The sequence below is a fragment of the Oncorhynchus nerka genome, linkage group LG20 (assembly GCF_034236695.1).
Source record: "Oncorhynchus nerka isolate Pitt River linkage group LG20, Oner_Uvic_2.0, whole genome shotgun sequence".
In the NCBI taxonomy this organism is placed as follows: Eukaryota; Metazoa; Chordata; class Actinopteri; order Salmoniformes; family Salmonidae; genus Oncorhynchus; species Oncorhynchus nerka.
In genome coordinates this window covers 90,529,819-90,548,702 of record NC_088415.1, presented here as the reverse complement: position 1 = coordinate 90,548,702, position 18,884 = coordinate 90,529,819, and positions in this window count along the sequence as shown.

Genomic DNA, 18,884 nt, shown 5'->3' with positions numbered 1-18,884 from the left:
ATTAGTATATATTTATCCTATAGTGTATTAGTATATATTTATCCTACAGTTTATCTGTTCTACATTCTGCAGTTTGCTTAGACACTACACAGAAGTCTCTCCTCGATTCAGAGGTGTCCCGCAAAGGTGTGTGTATACAATGTGACAAGTCGTGACACAAACACAAACCTGTGGGACACCTCTGACTGTGTGTGTGCGCGCACACACACACACACACACACACACACACACACACACACACACACACACACACACACACACACACACACACACACACACACACACACACACACACACACACACACTGTCCCAGGGGGCTGTGTGTGGAGAATGTGACAGTTCCTGACACACACCCCTGTGGGACACCTCCAGTTCCTGTGCGTGTGTCACTCCAGATCCAATGAAATGTCTCGACGTTCATCCAGGTCCCCAGGATGTCAAAACCGGCTTCTAGGGCAATGATGGGCGCTATTACCATCAAGTACTCTTGGGTTGGAGGGGGGTGTGATGGGCGTAAGGTTCGGAGCTCTGGCTCCGAGGATCGCAGGTTCAATCCCAGTGCTTTAGTATTATTTTTTAAATCCCAAACCTTAACCATACGGTTAACAGTAAGATGGCACCGACAGAGAGGGATGCTTGTGCTCCTGCTACACTCGCAATAACATCTGCTAACCATGTGTATGTGACCAATATCATTTGATTTGATTTGATGAACGCCAGAATTTAACCATCGAAATTTTGACTTTTATCCCTCCCCCTGGACAAATGTTCAATAATGAAGTCAAACCATGTCAAGCCAGAAGCCAGAGGTGTCCCACAGGGCCCTGTTAGTCTCTCCTCCACTAGAAGCCAGTCAGAGTGAAATGTCTTGTGCTGTCAGTTAAATGTGAAACCATCCCAGGGAGCCGTGTGTGTCGTCTGGAAGGGTATCCCTATGCCTGGGGCCTGGCAGGGACAGACACACAATGGGACAGACGCACACACAAGCAGGGAACATACACACGCACACACACACACACACACACACACACACACACACACACACACACACACACACAAACACACACACACACACATTGTCTATGGGGCTTAACAGTGAGTCCTGTCACACACATATTCTCTATGGGGCTTAATCGTGAGTCCTGTCACATACACATTCTATGGCGCTTAACCATCAGTCCTCTCCTTCTCCTAACAGGCCATGCGTGCCACAGAGTCTTCAGTCTGGATTATCTGTTATTTTAGGATGCATCCCAAATGGCACCCTATTCCCTACATAGTGCACTACTTTTGACCAGAGCCCTATGGGTGTAGTAGTGCACTAGAAAGTGAAAGAGGGTCCATTTGGGGGACACAGACTTAAGGTTGTCACATGCTTCACAGTCAAAAATGTGGTGTGCAGGTTAGCGCATATGTTATGTTGAGATTTTTGAGACGTTTTTTTTGTTAGTTTTAGATTTTTTTTTGGTGCAAACAATATGTTTTTTTTTTCTTGAGGCATGTTGATGTTCATTAGATGAAGTCTACACCCTTTTGTCTGTGATTGGTCAACAGTACTACTCCAAGTAAGGGGTGGGAACTATGAGACGGGATTCTTCAATGAAGTGCGTGTTGTTATTCAACGAGAGACGATTAGTTTTCATGCACATTTTTTCACTTGAGAAATACTGCACCAAAAAAAAAATCTTAGTTAGATATACAATAGCATGGCTTAGACCTTCTCTGCAAAAATGTCCAAATTAATTACAGATTTATCTTAGATTAATTCAGAATATTTTGAGGAAGTGTTACTGGCTATGTTGTTTGCTACAGTGTCTCAAGAAGAACAAACAGTAAAATGTTCTCGTTTTTTTTCAAGCAAAAGATCTTGAGTATGTGAGGCACAGATGAATTGATGAATTGACAATGATCCCAAACACACCGCCCGGGCAACGAAGGAGTGGCTTCGTAAGAAGCATTTCAAGGTCCTGGAGTGGCCTAGCCAGTCTCCAGATCTCAACCCCATAGAAAATCTTTGGAGGGAGTTGAAAGTCCGTGTTGCCCAGCAACAGCCCCAAAACATCACTGCTCTAGAGGAGATCTGCATGGAGGAATGGGCCAAAATACCAGCAACAGTGTGTGAAAACCTTGTGAAGACTTACAGAAAACGTTTGACCTCTGTCATTGCCAACAAAGGGTATATAACAAAGTATTGAGATAAACTTTTGTTATTGACCAAATACTTATTTTCCACCATAATTTGCAAATAAATTCATTAAAAATCCTACAATGTGATTTTCTGGATTTTTTTTTTCCTTCTCATTTTGTCTGTCACAGTTGAAGTGTACCTATGATGAAAATTACAGGCCTCTCTCATCTTTTTAAGTGGGAGAACTTGCACAATTGGTGGCTGACTAAATACTTTTTTGCCCCACTGTATTAGCAACTGAGACTGAGTAGCAGACAGTTTTCTCTGGGCACGCTTTTCATCCAGATGTGAAAATGCTGCCCCCTATCCCAAACAGGTTATTAACATCTGCTAACCATGTGTATGTGACAAATTACATTTGATTTGATTTGAAGGAAGGACCTTCCTCCTCAGTGAATTTCAGAAAAAATTGATACTTTTTAGATAAAACTATACTAAATATATTCACGTCACAAAATCATCGATTTAAACACACTGTTTTGCAATTAAGGTCTACAGCCTCAACAGTATTTTCTGGGGTAGAACCATGATGTAGCCAGACAACAACTAGTTTCTGACCTCCTCTGGGTACATTGATTCTAATACAAAACCTAGGTGGCTTGTGGTTCTCACCCCCTTCCATAGACTTACACAGTAATTATGACTACTTCCGGAGGACGTTCTCCAACCTTTCAGAGCAACAAGAACTGACATGTTGTCCACCAAATCAAAGGATCAGAGAATGAATCTTCACATGGTCACAGACAGCTTTTATGTTGTGCACTATAGTCCACAAGCGAAGGGAAACCGGATACGAGGAAAGCGCATAGTTGCGAGCGAAGTAAACATTATATTTGTATGTGGCTTAAGTGAACTGTTTATGCAGCTGTATTCATTCTGCTGTTGAAAAACATAAAAATAAGCAAACGGAACAATAATAAAGTCTAGTTTGGATCCTAGATCAGCTAGATGCAGGCAAGAGTGTGCAAGGCGGTATTGAATGTGACACTGTCTGTCACCTTGATTACTCAAATGTTTGTCTCGACCGATGCATCTACGTTGTGAACTTTAATTAGTAGGCCGTGTTATAGCAAACTTACGATGGGAAAATGTGTTGTAGCCTAAACCTGTCAATGTTACATTGAGCCGGGTGAATGGAATATGAATGACAGTCATCCAATTTGCTGTAATAGAAATAAGGCCGTGCTCATTAAAAAAAACAGAATCTTCTTCACCTTAAACGGCACCGACTGCGAATGATCTCTATATCTGTCTTTGTCTCTGTGTCTGTGTCTATCTCTGTCTCTGTCTCTGTCTCTGTCTCTGTCTCTGTCTCTGTCTCTGTGTCTGTGTCTATATCTGTCTCTGTGTCTGTGTCTCTGTCTCTGTCTCTGTCTCTGTCTCTGTCTCTATCTCTGTCTGTGTCTATTTTAGTTTATATCTCTGTCTCTATCTCTGTCTCAGTCTCTGTGTCTCTCTCTGTCGTCTGTCTCTGTCTCTGTCTCTTTGTCTGTGTCTCTCTCTGTCTCTGTCTCAGTCTCTGTGTCTCTCTCTGTCTCTGTGCTCAATGAAGAATACATCCCTAATCTTAAATGGCACCGACCACTACTGACGTGCAGGTAGGATCAGACGTGAGATGAGCTGCCCTGTTATTCCGTAATGCTAGTTTTACTGGTCAGTGTTCGAAACGAGACGTTATTTGTCTTTTTACTTTAAGAAATGCCTTCAGATAGAATTCATAGCAAGCAGTGCACTGGGTTAGTCAGACTTGATGAAATAGAACAGAACAGATGAACTGGAACGGCATTCTAACTAACTGAAAAGCCCCACCCCCCCCAGGAAGCCACGAATATGACTGCATTGAGAGTTTGACAGCCTACCCAGACCAAATGCAGAGGTCTTTGAAGCCCCCTACATCTGTGCAGAGGTCATTAAAATACAGGACCCCTTGGATTAATCTCTGTTTTTGAACTGATATGCAGCCAGGACACTTCAACTGTAAATTACTTCAATAAGAAACAATATTGTTGCTTTGATCACATGAGAAGATATCCTCCTCGCAATCTCCAAAATGCAACAGTCACAGGACAACTTTGTTTGGATGACATATTGGAGCATTCGCCGAAATTGAAGAGATACAGCTAGTTAACGACCTCCTTTTCCACATGGAAAAAGAAGGTGGACAGAGATGGACATTTCTACAAGGAATCTGCCTCCTGAAAGAAGCTTTTCCCAATTGGGTGTGACACTTACTCGCGTTGCCTGTTGTACTGCTGCTTGGATTCCACCTGGCGATCTGTTCCCCGTCTGCCCTGGCCTGTCTCCCCTTGTCTGGTACAGGTACCCCCACCACACTCACCCCTCTCTGTTCACCGTCTGCCCTGGTCTGTCTCCCCCTGTCTGGTACAGGTACCCCCACCACACTCACCCCTCTCTGTCCACTGTCTGCCCTGGTCTGTCTCCCCCTGTCTGGTACAGGTACCTCCACCACACTCACCCCTCTCTCCCTGGCCTGTCTACCCTTGTCTGGTACAGGTACCTCCACCACACTCACCCCACTCTGTCCACTGTCTGCCCTGGTCTGTCTCCCCCTGTCTGGTACAGGTACCTCCACCACACTCACCCCTCTCTCCCTGGCCTGTCTCCCCCTGTCTGGTACAGGTACCTCCACCACACTCACCCCTCTCTGTTCCCCGTCTGCCCTGGCCTGCTTCCCCTGTCTGGTACAGGTACCTCCACCACACTCCCCCCTCTCTCCCTGGCCTGTCTCCCCTTGTCTGGTACAGGTACCTCCACCACACTCCCCCTCTCTCCCTGGCCTGTCTCCCCCTGTTTGGTACAGGTACCTCCACCACACTCCCCCTCTCTGTTCACCGTCTGCCCTGGCCTGTCTCCCCCTGTCTGGTACAGGTACCTCCAACACACTCACCCCTCTCTCCCTGGCCGGTCTCCCTTGTCTGGTACAGGTACCTCCACCACACTCACCCCCTCTCTCCCTGGCCTGCTCCCCCTTCCCTCTCTCCCTGTCTGGTCTGGTACAGGTACCTCCACCACACTCACCCCTCTCTCCCTGGCTTGTCTCCACGTGTCTGGTACAGGTACCTCCACCACACTCCCCCTCTCTGTTCACCGTCTGCCCTGGTCTGTCTCCCCCTGTCTGGTACAGGTACCTCCACCACACTCACCCCTTTCTGTTCCCCGTCTGCCCTGGCCTGTCTCCCCTTGTCTGGTACAGGTACCTCCACCACACTCCCCCCTCTCTCCCTGGCCTGTCTCCCCCTGTCTGGTACAGGTACCTCCACCACACTCACCCCCTCTCTCCCTGGCCTGTCTCCCCTTGTCTGGTACAGGTAACTCCACCACACTCACCCCTCTCTGTTCACCGTCTGCCCTGGTCTGTCTCCCCCTGTCTGGTACAGGTACCTCCACCACACTCACCCCTCTCTCCCTGGCCTGTCTCCCCTTGTCTGGTACAGGTACCTCCACTACACTCCCCCTCTCTCCCTGGCCTGTCTCCCCCTGTCTGGTACAGGTACCTCCACCACACTCCCCCTCTCTGTTCACCGTCTGCCCTGGCCTGTCTCCCCTGTCTGGTACAGGTACCTCCACCACATTCACCCCTCTCTGTTCACCGTCTGCCCTGGCCTGCTTCCCCTTGTCTGGTACAGGTACCTCCACCACACTCACCCCTCTCTCCCTGGCCTGTCTCCCCTATCTGGTACAGGTAACTCCACCACACTCACCCCTCTCTCCCTGGCCTGTCTCCCCCTGCCTGGTACAGGTAACTCCACCACACTCACCCCTCTCTCCCTGGCCTGTCTCCCCTTGTATGGTACAGGTACCTCCACCACACTCCCCCTCTCCCCTGGCTTGTCTCCCCCTGTCTGGTACAGGTACCTCCACCACACTCCCCCTCTCTCCCTGGCCTGTCTCCCCCTGTCTGGTACAGGTACCTCCACCACACTCCCCCCTCTCTGTTCACCGTCTGCCCTGGCCTGTCTCCCCCTGTCTGGTACAGGTACCTCCACCACATTCACCCCTCTCTGTTCACCGTCTGCCCTGGCCTGCTTCCCCTTGTCTGGTATAGGTACCTCCACCACACTCCCCACTCTCTGTTCACCGTCTGCCCTGGCCTGCTTCCCCTTGTCTGGTATAGGTACCTCCACCACACTCCCCTCTCTCCCTGGCCTGTCTCCCCCTGTCTGGTACAGGTACCTCCACCACACTTCCCCCTCTCTCCCTGGTTGTCTCCCCCTGTCTGGTACAGGTACCTCCACCACACTCCCCCCTCTCTCCCTGGCCTGTCTCCCCCTGTCTGGTACAGGTACCTCCACCACACTCCCCCCTCTCTGTTCACCGTCTGCCCTGGCCTGTCTCCTCCTGTCTGGTACAGGTACCTCCACCACACTCCCCCCTCTCTCCCTGGCCTGTCTCCTCCTGTCTGGTACAGGTACCTCCACCACACTCACCCCTCTCTCCCTGGCCTGTCTCCTCCTGTCTGGTACAGGTACCTCCACCACACTCCCCCTCTCTCCCTGGCCTGTCTCCTCCTGTCTGGTACAGGTACCTCCACCACACTCACCCCCTCTCACCTCTCCCTGGCCTGTCTCCCCTGTCTGGTACAGGTACCTCCACCACACTCCCCCTCTCTGTTCACCGTCTGCCCTGGCCTGTCTCCCCTTGTCTGGTACAGGTACCTCCACCACACTCCCCCTCTCTCCCTGGCATGTCTCCCCTTGTCTGGTACAGGTACCTCCACCATACTCCCCCTCTCTCCCTGGCCTGTCTCCCCCTGTCTGGTACAGGTACCTCCACCACACTCCCCCTCTCTCCCTGGCATGTCTCCCCTTGTCTGGTACAGGTACCTCCACCATACTCCCCTCTCTCACCCTGCCCTGGCCTGTCTCCCCCTCCTGTCTGGTACAGGTAACTCCACCACACTCCCCCTCTCTCCCTGGCCTGTCTCCTCCTGTCTGGTACAGGTACCTCCACCACACTCACCCCTCTCCCCTGGCCTGTCTCCTCCTGTCTGGTACAGGTACCTCCACCACACTCCCCCTCTCTCCCTGGCCTGTCTCCTCCTGTCTGGTACAGGTACCTCCACCACACTCACCCCTCTCTCCCTGGCCTGTCTCCCCCTGTCTGGTACAGGTACCTCCACCACACTCCCCCTCTCTGTTCACCGTCTGCCCTGGCCTGTCTCCCCTTGTCTGGTACAGGTACCTCCACCACACTCCCCCTCTCTCCCTGTTCATGTCTCCCCTTGTCTGGTACAGGTACCTCCACCATACTCCCCCCTCTCCCTGGTCTGTCTCCCCTTGTCTGGTAGGTACCTCCACCACACTCCCCCTCTCTCCCTGGCCTGTCTCCCCTGTCTGGTACAGGTACCTCCACCACACTTCCCCCTCTCTCCCTGGTTGTCTCCCCCTGTCTGGTACAGGTACCTCCACCACACTCCCCCTCTCTCCCTGCCCTGGCCTGTCTCCCCTGTCTGGTACAGGTACCTCCACCACACTCCCCCTCTCTGTTCACCGTCTGCCCTGGCCTGTCTCCTCCTGTCTGGTACAGGTACCTCCACCACACTCCCCCCTCTCTCCCTGGCCTGTCTCCTCCTGTCTGGTACAGGTACCTCCACCACACTCACCCCTCTCTCCCTGGCCTGTCTCCCCCTGTCTGGTACAGGTACCTCCACCACACTCCCCCTCTCTCTCCCTGGCCTGTCTCCTCCTGTCTGGTACAGGTACCTCCACCACACTCCCCCCTCTCCCTGGCCTGTCTCCCCCTGTCTGGTACAGGTACCTCCACCACACTCCCCCTCTCTGTTCACCTCTGCCCTGGCCTGTCTCCCCTTGTCTGGTACAGGTACCTCCACCACACTCCCCCTCTCTCCCTGGCATGTCTCCCTCTTGTCTGGTACAGGTACCTCCACCATACTCCCCCTCTCTCCCTGGCCTGTCTCCCCTTGTCTGGTACAGGTACCTCCACCACACTCCCCCCTCTCTCCCTGGCATGTCTCCCCTTGTCTGGTACAGGTACCTCCACCATACTCCCCCCTCTCTCCCTGGCCTGTCTCCCCCTGTCTGGTACAGGTACCTCCACCACACTCCCCCCTCTCTCCCGAGCTTTCTCTCGCTTCCAGCACACAGGCACTGTTGGGGAGTGTGACTCTGAACTTACAATAGCTAGCCCCAAGTTGTTATATTTTATTTATTGTGCTTTAAGCTATTTGCCTCATGACTCCTGAGTGTTTTGTTGACAATGAACTTGCTTGTTTACCCAACCGTGGGACAGACTACGTTTGTTACCACACTCTGGACTCTGACTCTCTATTGGTTACATGGCCTCCCATCCTATTCTAACCACTGGCTTTGTATTCATGTTACCTGATGAAATTGCTGTACAATATGATCTTGTTGCCATCTAATACAGATTCGAATGTCATAAATCAACACCGCAGGGCTCTCCCTGTCCTCCGCTGAGCCCTAATTGTATTACTGCTGATGATATCTAGAAATGTGCATGTACTCCCTGGCCCATCTACTGCCCCAATTCTAGTGTAGTCTAGAAGCAGTGGCTATAGATACACGTGGTCCCATGTTGTTTATACTTGCATACTATTGTTTGTTCAGATGAATGTGGTACCTTCAGGCATTTGGAAATTGCTCTTCTAAGGTCTTGGCTGATTTATTTTGATTTTCCCATGATGTCAAGCAAAGAGGCACATAGTATTACATTTCATTACATTTCATTATAGTACAACGGTTTGATTTGTCTAATCTTAGCAATTTTTCTTCTTAGCTAGCTACATAGCCGTCTTAGCCGTCTTTGTATCATAGATAATTGCGTAATTATCGTATTTCGTCGTCCTAACGCAGTCTACACCGCCCTGCAGCTAGCTAGCTAGCTAACGTCTACCGTTAGCTAGTCCACCGTCTACCGATTAGCAGCACAACTTACACTCAACTGAACGACTTGATTAGTGTAGTGTTAGCTAGCTACATAGTTGTCTTTGCTGTCTTCGTATCCAAGATAATTGTGTAGTTTAGAGTGTGTTTCAGAGTGATTATCTTAATTTACCGAGGTTAGCTAGCCAGCTATTCGTCGTCCTTAACGTAACAGAACCTCCGCACTCAACAATCCGGTCGCATTTCGCTTCGCTCCACAGGTAGTATCACATTTTTCATTTCATTACAGTACAACGGCTTGATTTGTTTGATCGTAGCTAGCTACATAGCTAGCTACATAGCCGTCTTTGTATCAAAGATAATTGTGTAGTCTTGAGCGATTTCCTAGGTTAGCTAGCCAGCTATTGTCGTTCTTTTAACGCAACGTAACGTAAATCAACCCTGCTAGCTAGCCAGCTAGCCCCGAATAGCAGCACAGTAGCACAGTAGAAACCATTACACTCAACGGAACGACTTGATTAGTGTAGTGTCAACAACGCAGACACTGCCAGCTAGCCTACATAGTCAACAACGCAGCCTCTGCCAGCTAGCCTACTTCAGCAGTACTGTATAATTTTAATCATTTTAGTCAATAAGATTCTTGCTACGTAAGCTTAACTTTCTGAACACTCGAGACGTGTAGTCCACTTGTTATTCCAATCTCCTTTGCATTAGCGTAGCCTCTTGTGTAGCCTGTCAACTATGTGTCTGTCTATCCCTGTTCTCTCCTCTCTGCACAGACCATACAAACGCTCCACACCGCGTGGCCGCGGCCACCCTAATCTGGTGGTCCCAGCGCGCACGACCCACGTGGAGTTCCAGGTCTCCGGTAGCCTCTGGAACTGCCGATCTGCGGCCAACAAGGCAGAGTTCATCTCAGCCTATGCCTCCCTCCAGTCCCTCGACTTCTTGGCACTGACGGAAACATGGATCACCACAGACAACACTGCTACTCCTACTGCTCTCTCTTCGTCTGCCCACGTGTTCTCGCACACCCCGAGAGCTTCTGGTCAGCGGGGTGGTGGCACCGGGATCCTCATCTCTCCCAAGTGGTCATTCTCTCTTTCTCCCCTTACCCATCTGTCTATCGCCTCCTTTGAATTCCATGCTGTCACAGTTACCAGCCCTTTCAAGCTTAACATCCTTATCATTTATCGCCCTCCAGGTTCCCTCGGAGAGTTCATCAATGAGCTTGATGCCTTGATAAGCTCCTTTCCTGAGGACGGCTCACCTCTCACAGTTCTGGGCGACTTTAACCTCCCCACGTCTACCTTTGACTCATTCCTCTCTGCCTCCTTCTTTCCACTCCTCTCCTCTTTTGACCTCACCCTCTCACCTTCCCCCTACTCACAAGGCAGGAAATACGCTCGACCTCATCTTTACTAGATGCTGTTCTTCCACTAACCTCATTGCAACTCCCCTCCAAGTCTCCGACCACTACCTTGTATCCTTCTCCCTCTCGCTCTCATCCAACACTTCCCACACTGCCCCTACTCGGATGGTATCGCGCCGTCCCAACCTTCGCTCTCTCTCCCCGCTACTCTCTCCTCTTCCATCCTATCATCTCTTCCCTCTGCTCAAACCTTCTCCAACCTATCTCCTGATTCTGCCTCCTCAACCCTCCTCTCCTCCCTTTCTGCATCCTTTGACTCTCTATGTCCCCTATCCTCCAGGCCGGCTCGGTCCTCCCCTCCCGCTCCGTGGCTCAACGACTCATTGCGAGCTCACAGAACAGGGCTCCGGGCAGCCGAGCGGAAATGGAGGAAAACTCGCCTCCCTGCGGACCTGACATCCTTTCACTCCCTCCTCTCTACATTTTCCTCTTCTCTCTCTGCTGCTAAAGCCACTTTCTACCACTCTAAATTCCAAGCATCTGCCTCTAACCCTAGGAAGCTCTTTGCAACCTTCTCCTCCCTCCTGAATCCTCCTCCCCCTCCCCCTCCTCCCTCTCTGCAGATGACTTCGTCAACCATTTTGAAAAGAAGGTCGACGACATCCGATCCTCGTTTGCTAAGTCAAACGACACCGCTGGTTCTGCTCACACTGCCCTACCCTATGCTCTGACCTCTTTCTCCCCCCTCTCTCCAGATGAAATCTCGCATCTTGTGACGGCCGGCCGCCCAACAACCTGCCCGCTTGACCCTATCCCCTCCTCTCTTCTCCAGACCATTTCGGAGACCTTCTCCCTTACCTCACCTCGCTCATCAACTCATCCCTGACCGCTGGCTACGTCCCTTCCGTCTTCAAGAGAGCGAGAGTTGCACCCCTTCTGAAAAAACCTACACTCGATCCCTCCGATGTCAACAACTACAGACCAGTATCCCTTCTTTCTTTTCTCTCCAAAACTCTTGAACGTGCCGTCCTTGGCCAGCTCTCCCGCTATCTCTCTCAGAATGACCTTCTTGATCCAAATCAGTCAGGTTTCAAGACTAGTCATTCAACTGAGACTGCTCTTCTCTGTATCACGGAGGCGCTCCGCACTGCTAAAGCTAACTCTCTCTCCTCTGCTCTCATCCTTCTAGACCTATCGGCTGCCTTCGATACTGTGAACCATCAGATCCTCCTCTCCACCCTCTCCGAGTTGGGCATCTCCGGCGCGGCCCACGCTTGGATTGCGTCCTACCTGACAGGTCGCTCCTACCAGGTGGCGTGGCGAGAATCCGTCTCCACACCACGTGCTCTCACCACTGGTGTCCCCCAGGGCTCTGTTCTAGGCCCTCTCCTATTCTCGCTATACACCAAGTCACTTGGCTCTGTCATAACCTCACATGGTCTCTCCTATCATTGCTATGCAGACGACACACAATTAATCTTCTCCTTTCCCCCTTCTGATGATCAGGTGGCGAATCGCATCTCTGCATGTCTGGCAGACATATTAGTTTGGATGACGGATCACCACCTCAAGCTGAACCTCGGCAAGACGGAGCTGCTCTTCCTCCCGGGAAGGACTGCCCATTCCATGATCTCGCCATCACGGTTGACAACTCCATTGTGTCCTCGTCCCAGAGCGCTAAGAACCTTGGCGTGATCCTGGACAACACCCTGTCGTTCTCAACTAACATCAAGGCGGTGGCCCGTTCCTGTAGGTTCATGCTCTACAACATCCGCAGAGTACGACCCTGCCTCACACAGGAAGCGGCGCAGGTCCTAATCCAGGCACTCGTCATCTCCCGTCTGGATTACTGCAACTCGCTGTTGGCTGGGCTCCCTGCCTGTGCCATTAAACCCCTACAACTCATCCAGAACGCCGCAGCCCGTCTGGTGTTCAACCTTCCCAAGTTCTCTCACGTCACCCCGCTCCTCCGCTCTCTCCACTGGCTTCCAGTTGAAGCTCGCATCCGCTACAAGACCATGGTGCTTGCCTACGGAGCTGTGAGGGGAACGGCACCTCAGTACCTCCAGGCTCTGATCAGGCCCTACACCCAAACAAGGGCACTGCGTTCATCCACCTCTGGCCTGCTCGCCTCCCTACCACTGAGGAAGTACAGTTCCCGCTCAGCCCAGTCAAAACTGTTCGCTGCTCTGGCCCCCCAATGGTGGAACAAACTCCCTCACGACGCCAGGACAGCGGAGTCAATCACCACCTTCCGGAGACACCTGAAACCCCACCTCTTTAAGGAATACCTAGGATAGGATAAAGTAATCCCTCTCACCCCCCTTAAAAGATTTAGATGCACTACTGTTCCACTGGATGTCATAAGGTGAATGCACCAATTTGTAAGTCGCTCTGGATAAGAGCGTCTGCTAAATGACTTAAATGTAAATGTAAAATGTAATAATATATCCACAGGTACACCTCCAATTGACTCAAATGATGTCAATTAGCTTATCAGAAGCTTCTAAAGCTATGGCATCATTTTCTGGAATTTACCAAGCTGTTTAAAGGCACAGTCAACTTAGTGTATGCAATCTTCTGACCAACTGGAATTGTGATACAGTGAATTATAAATGAAAATGTTAAAAAGTACACCCCCTGGACAGGACGCTACCCAGGTAACACATAACGTTCTGGGAAGCATATGTTTCTTAGAGGTTGGTGAGAGCGTGCTTGTCCTATGGTTATTATACAACCTTCCCACAACTTTCTGGGATTGGTGCAGGAGAGTTGTTTGGCTTTGGAACATTTCTGAGCACATTTAAGAATGTTTCTTGGTATTTTATAGCTTTAACAGAATGCTTCCTAAAATTTCAAACTTGGTTACATTTCATTTAAATTTTGGTAATGTTCTAGGAACGTTCCCCAACAGGTTTGACTTTGGGAATGTTCTCAAATAGTTCCGAGAAAGTTAAGAAACAACATTCTTCTCTGGGAATTTCAGTACTTCAGCATAACGTTTCTTACAGGTTTCCTTATGGTTCTATTTAAAGTAATGTTACTCAAATTGTTTTTGGAAACGTTAAGAAAACTTTAATAATGTTCAGAGAACATTCTTTTTTTTTTCAATTTAAAGTTTTATTAAGTTCTTGTTTTTCAATCAACCAACAAAACACATTCCACATTCACAGATGTGACAGGCTTTAAAAAAATAAAAAGTCAAATAATAATACATTTGAGAAAATTAAAATACAATTAAAATGAATGATAAAGTCAAATAAAAGCATTTATTTTTCTTAATCTATATATTTTCCTTGGTACCTGTATACATACATACATACATACATACATACATACATACATACATACATACATACATACGCACATATACATACACACACACATACGCACACGTACTCAAAAACTAAATTAAAATAAAAACACACACACAAAAACAACAAACAAAAAAACCATACCACTTGCAGCAGCACTATCAAGGTTCTTATCAGCTATTTCAAGCATTCGCTGAGACGATGGGCCAATAATTCCTTTTTAGGTTTTACAGTACCTTACACAAAATGTATCTGCGCATTTCCCTAGTCACCCCGTTCACTCTGTCCAGTTTGAAATATAGTTGAATAGTGGGGACCAGTGTCTATCAAACTTGGGCTGTCTCTTGTGGAGGTCATAAGTGAGCTTTTCAAGAGGAAGCAAGTCAACAATCTGGTCAATCCACATTTTAAATGTAGGGGGGGTATTAGAGGCCCACAATAGAAGAATACATTTCTTAGCAAAGTATGTAATAGTCATAAGCAAATTTTCTCTGTCAGGATCAAGAACAAAGTCCTGCTGGGCATTAAGAAGATAGATACATGGGGTCATATCAAACTGTACCTCTAGTATTTTCTGTGCAGCGGTATGTACAGATTGCCAGAATCTGGCAATCTCCCTACAGCTCCAAAATACATGCATATAGGTTCCACATTCAGAGGTACATCTTTTACAGTTAGGAGACATATCTGTTTTCATTCTATGGAGTCTCAAAGGAGTATAATAAAATTTGTACAAAAATTTGTAATTAGATTCTTTCATTTTTACACTGGTAGAGGAGCAGTATACCTTGTCGCAAACCTCCGCCCATAACTCATCACTAATAGTCAGACCAAGGTCCTTTTCCCAGATTATTTTCAAAGGAGTAAAGGAGGAGCTTCCTTTCTCAGAAAGGAGTCTATAGATGTAAGATATTTTGCCTTTAATGGATTGTGCTGTGACAAGAAGGGTTTCAACTTCATTCAACTGAGTTCTAAACCTCCTCTTGGAGGTAAATGAGGAAATTACATGTCTAATTTGAAGATATTTAAAAAAATGGGATCTTGGCACATCGAATTCACTGCAGAGCTCTTGAAAGGATTTCAGTGTAGTGGTTTTCTGATGAAATAGGTCTGAAAAGGTCCTGATTCCTAGAGTATGCCAAAAATTAAAGTTGGCATCCCTCAGGGCTTTTGGCAAGTCTGGGTTGCCTACTATAGGCGAGTGAGAACAGATTTGGGAGGAAATGCCCAGGTATTTCTTACAGTCCCTCCACGCTAGTAGGGTGCTGTAAATCACAAAGGATGTGGCTATGTTGCCCACTTCACTAAAGTTATTAATGAATATAATTGAGCTTAAGGGCAATGAACCACAGGATTGAGCTTCTATCTGAATTCACGTTGACTCTTGTCTGTTTGTGATCCATGTTAGCATGTTGCGGATTTGGGCAGACCAGTAGTACAATTGAAGGGAGGGAAGGGCAAGGCCACCTTTAGATTCGGGTTTTGATAAAGTGGAAAACTTGATCCTAGGTTTTTTATTGCCCCATATAAATTTGGTGATGCTTTGGTTAGTTGTTTTGAAGAAGGAAACTGGGAGATAGCATGGGAGCATCTGAAATAAGTAGTTCAGTCTAGGGAGGACGTTCATACGGATTACATTAATTCTTCCTACTAAGCTAATTGGGAGGGAGATCCAGGTTTGGAGATTGTTCTTGATTCGATCCAGGAGTGGAAGATAATTTTCCTTAAAAAGGCTATTCAGATCTGGTGTTATGAAGATCCCGAGGTATTGAAACCCCTGTGACTTCCATTGGAAAGGACAAAGTGTCTTCATAGAGCTGGTGAGTGTAATATTGAGAGGGCAGACAGTGGATTTGTTCAAATTGATCTTATAACCTGAGAACTTGCCATACTGGGCAATTGTGTCTAAAATGAGACGGAGGGATTTCTCAGGGTTGGATATGTAGAGCAAGACATCATCCGCGTAAAGCGAAATCTTGTGCTGCAGGCCACCTGCAGAAACACCCATAATACTTGGATTGCTCCTTATCAGCTCTGCCAGAGGCTCCGCCCCCAACAAGTAGAGCAGCGGGGACAGCGAGCACCCTTGTCTTGTGCCCCGCTCCAGAGGGAATCTGTCAGAGTTCAGTCCATTAGTAGTCACCATGGCATTTGGATGAGAGTATAGTGATTTGATCCATTTAATAAAATTTGGGCCCATATTGAACTTTTCTAAGACTGAAAACAGAAAGCTCCACTCCATCCTGTCAAACGCCTTCTCAGCATCCAGTGAAGCCAGCAGGACAGGGGTCTTTTGTGCGTTTACTTGATCAATAATATCAAAAAGACGGCGAATGTTATCAGAAGAGTATCTGTCTCTAATAAATCCAGTTTGGTCCGCTTTTATTATTTTGGGAAGAAGAGTGTTTAGTCTTATGGCGAGCAATTTGGTAATTATTTTATAGTCGAAATCCAACAAGCTTATGGGCCGGAAGGACGAGCAGGATAGGGGGTCCTTGTCCTTTTTAGCAACACTGTAATGCGAGCTGTGTGCATTGAGTCTGGGAGAACTCAGTTTTTGCAAAAATCCTCCAGCATTGGCATGAAGATAGGGCTGAGCTGGGGCCAAAAAGCTTTATAGAACTCTCTGGGGAATCCATCTGGGCCTGGGGACTTATTAGGTGGCATGGAGGTAATTGCCTCCAGGATCTCCTCAGGAGTGAAGGGGGAGTTGAGATCTTCCTGGTCGGTCTCTGATAGTTTAGGTAGCGAGATTCCCTCTAGGAAAGAGTGGAGTTCTGCCTCCGTGTGTTTTCTCTCAGAGGTATATAGTTTGCAGTAAAAATCATGAAAAGTTAAATTGATCTTTTTTGGGTCATATGTGACCTCGTCCTCTGCTGTTCGGATAGCCATGATTGTACGCTCTGACTGCTCCTTTTTTAATTGGTAAGCAAGCAATCTACTGGGCCTATTGCTATATCATGGTATTTCTGTTTAGTAAAGAAAACTTTTTTTTTTATCTCCCGAGTGTAGTCCAAATTCAGTTTGGCTTTGGCTGCTTTAAGATGACTCCAGGAAGTGCTGTCTAGGGATTGTTTATGTATTTTTTCACAGCATTCCAGCTCCCTCTCAAGATCTAGCCTGTGTGCTTCCATTGCTTTTTTCTTAGAGGAAGCATATGCAATTAGATGACCTCTTAGTGTGGCTTTAGCAGCGTCCCACATTGTGGCCGGAGAAACAGGGGAATCTTTATTGTCTTGTGTGTAGTTGTCTATCCATGTGGTTACTAATGTATGGAACTCGTCATTTGATAGCATGGAGGTGTTGAATTTCCAGCTCTTTGACCTCGGGATGTTTTTGCAGAGGTCAAAGCGGAGGTGGACAAAGGGTGATCTGAAAGTGCTATGGGTCCGATTGTACAAGTGGCTGAATTTATGAAACTCTTTGGGATAAAAATGTAATCTATACGGGAGTAGGTGTTATGGACATTAGAGTAGTATGTATAGTCCATAGATGAGCTATTATTCTCTCTCCAGATATCTATCAGCCCCATCTCTTTAGTAAGAGAGTTCAACATCTTTGCAGATCTAGGATTTGTGGTGGGGACTTGAGATGATTTGTCTAGGGTTGGGTTAAGGGTACAATTAAAATCTCCGGCCACCACACCAAAGGAGACACAATGCTCATTGAACAGGGTTATAATTTTTGACATGAAGGCAGGAGTATCTGTGTTAGGGGCGTATATGTTTAATATAGTAATTGGTTGACCATATAGTGACCCAGTTATCAAAATAACTCTCCCCTCCGGATCAGATATGTTTTTGTCTATTATGAATGGAACATTTTTATGGATAAGTATGGCTGTGCCTCTACTGTTTGATTTGAAAGATGAGAAATACACCTGTCCCACCCAAGCTCTGCGGAGTTTGGCATGTTCAGCATCACAGAGGTGTGTCTCTTGTAATAGCGCAATGTCTGCTTTTTCCTTTTTAGAGCACATAGTATCTTTTTCCGTTTTATTGCATGCCCTAGACCATGGCAGTTCCATGTCAATAGATTTAAGGTACTAGTCATCGTCATCGAGCAGTAATCGAACTTTAGTGCAAGTCATCGCTGGGTAAAAGTGGATAGTAATTACAGCTGCGTTCACATAAAAGGAAAATAAATGGTGTACATAAAATAATAATCTCTGAACACCCCAGCCGAGTTCCCAAACAACTCGACACATCCCGTTGGATCTATTACCCCCCGCTCAGTCTCAATTCTGTGTTCCGAATAAAACAAAAACCGGGAACAGTTAGCAACGCACAACGTCTCCCTCTCCCCACCAAAGAAATGCCTCATCCTCTCCACCCCGCATTGAGTAAATAACACAGTTGCCCTCGTCCAGACCTCAGTAAAAGAGGGGAGAAAAATAAAATCAATAGCCCAGCCTACATATACCTCCCCCAAGGGACATAGGGAACCCCAGGTAATAATAGCAACAACAAAAAAAAACAGGGAAATAAAAGTAGGCTGAAACATTAGTAGGCCTAGGTTAGGCTATACAGCCCATCCCTCTCAGTTAAAGGAAAATAAATATAAATTGGACGGCTGTAATGACATTTAGGGGGTGGGTCTCTGGATATCGGCTATATGTCGTCTTACCTCCTTTAGTAATGGCATTAATCGCATTTAGTCATTGGTCTGTTTCTCATTGGCCAGGATTGTCTTTCAAAAAACGTTTTGCCTCTTCGGGAGTTTTGAAGTGTCGCAAGGCTCCTTGGTGAAGAATCCTGAGCTCGTTTGGGTATTTGAATCACCTGAAGATGCCTCGGTCAATGGAGTATTTCTTCACTTCGTCAAATTCTCGGCGCTTTCGGCGTATTCCAGCTGACAGGTCCTGGTGTAAAGCCAGTTTGGCGTTTCCCACTGTGATGGTGTTGTTTTTCGCCGCCTGTAGGACTCGTTCCTTGTCGGTGAATCTCAGGAAATGTATGGTGATTGGGCGCGGTGGTTGTCTGGCTGCTGGTGGGGGCCTCAGTGCTCGGTGAGCTCTCTCGAGTTCTATGGGCCTGTCGGTGGGCAGGTGGAGCCACTCGGGAAGTTTGTCTTGCAGGTAGCGGATCAGTGGCATGTTTCCCTCTTCTTTTTCGCCCAGATTGAAT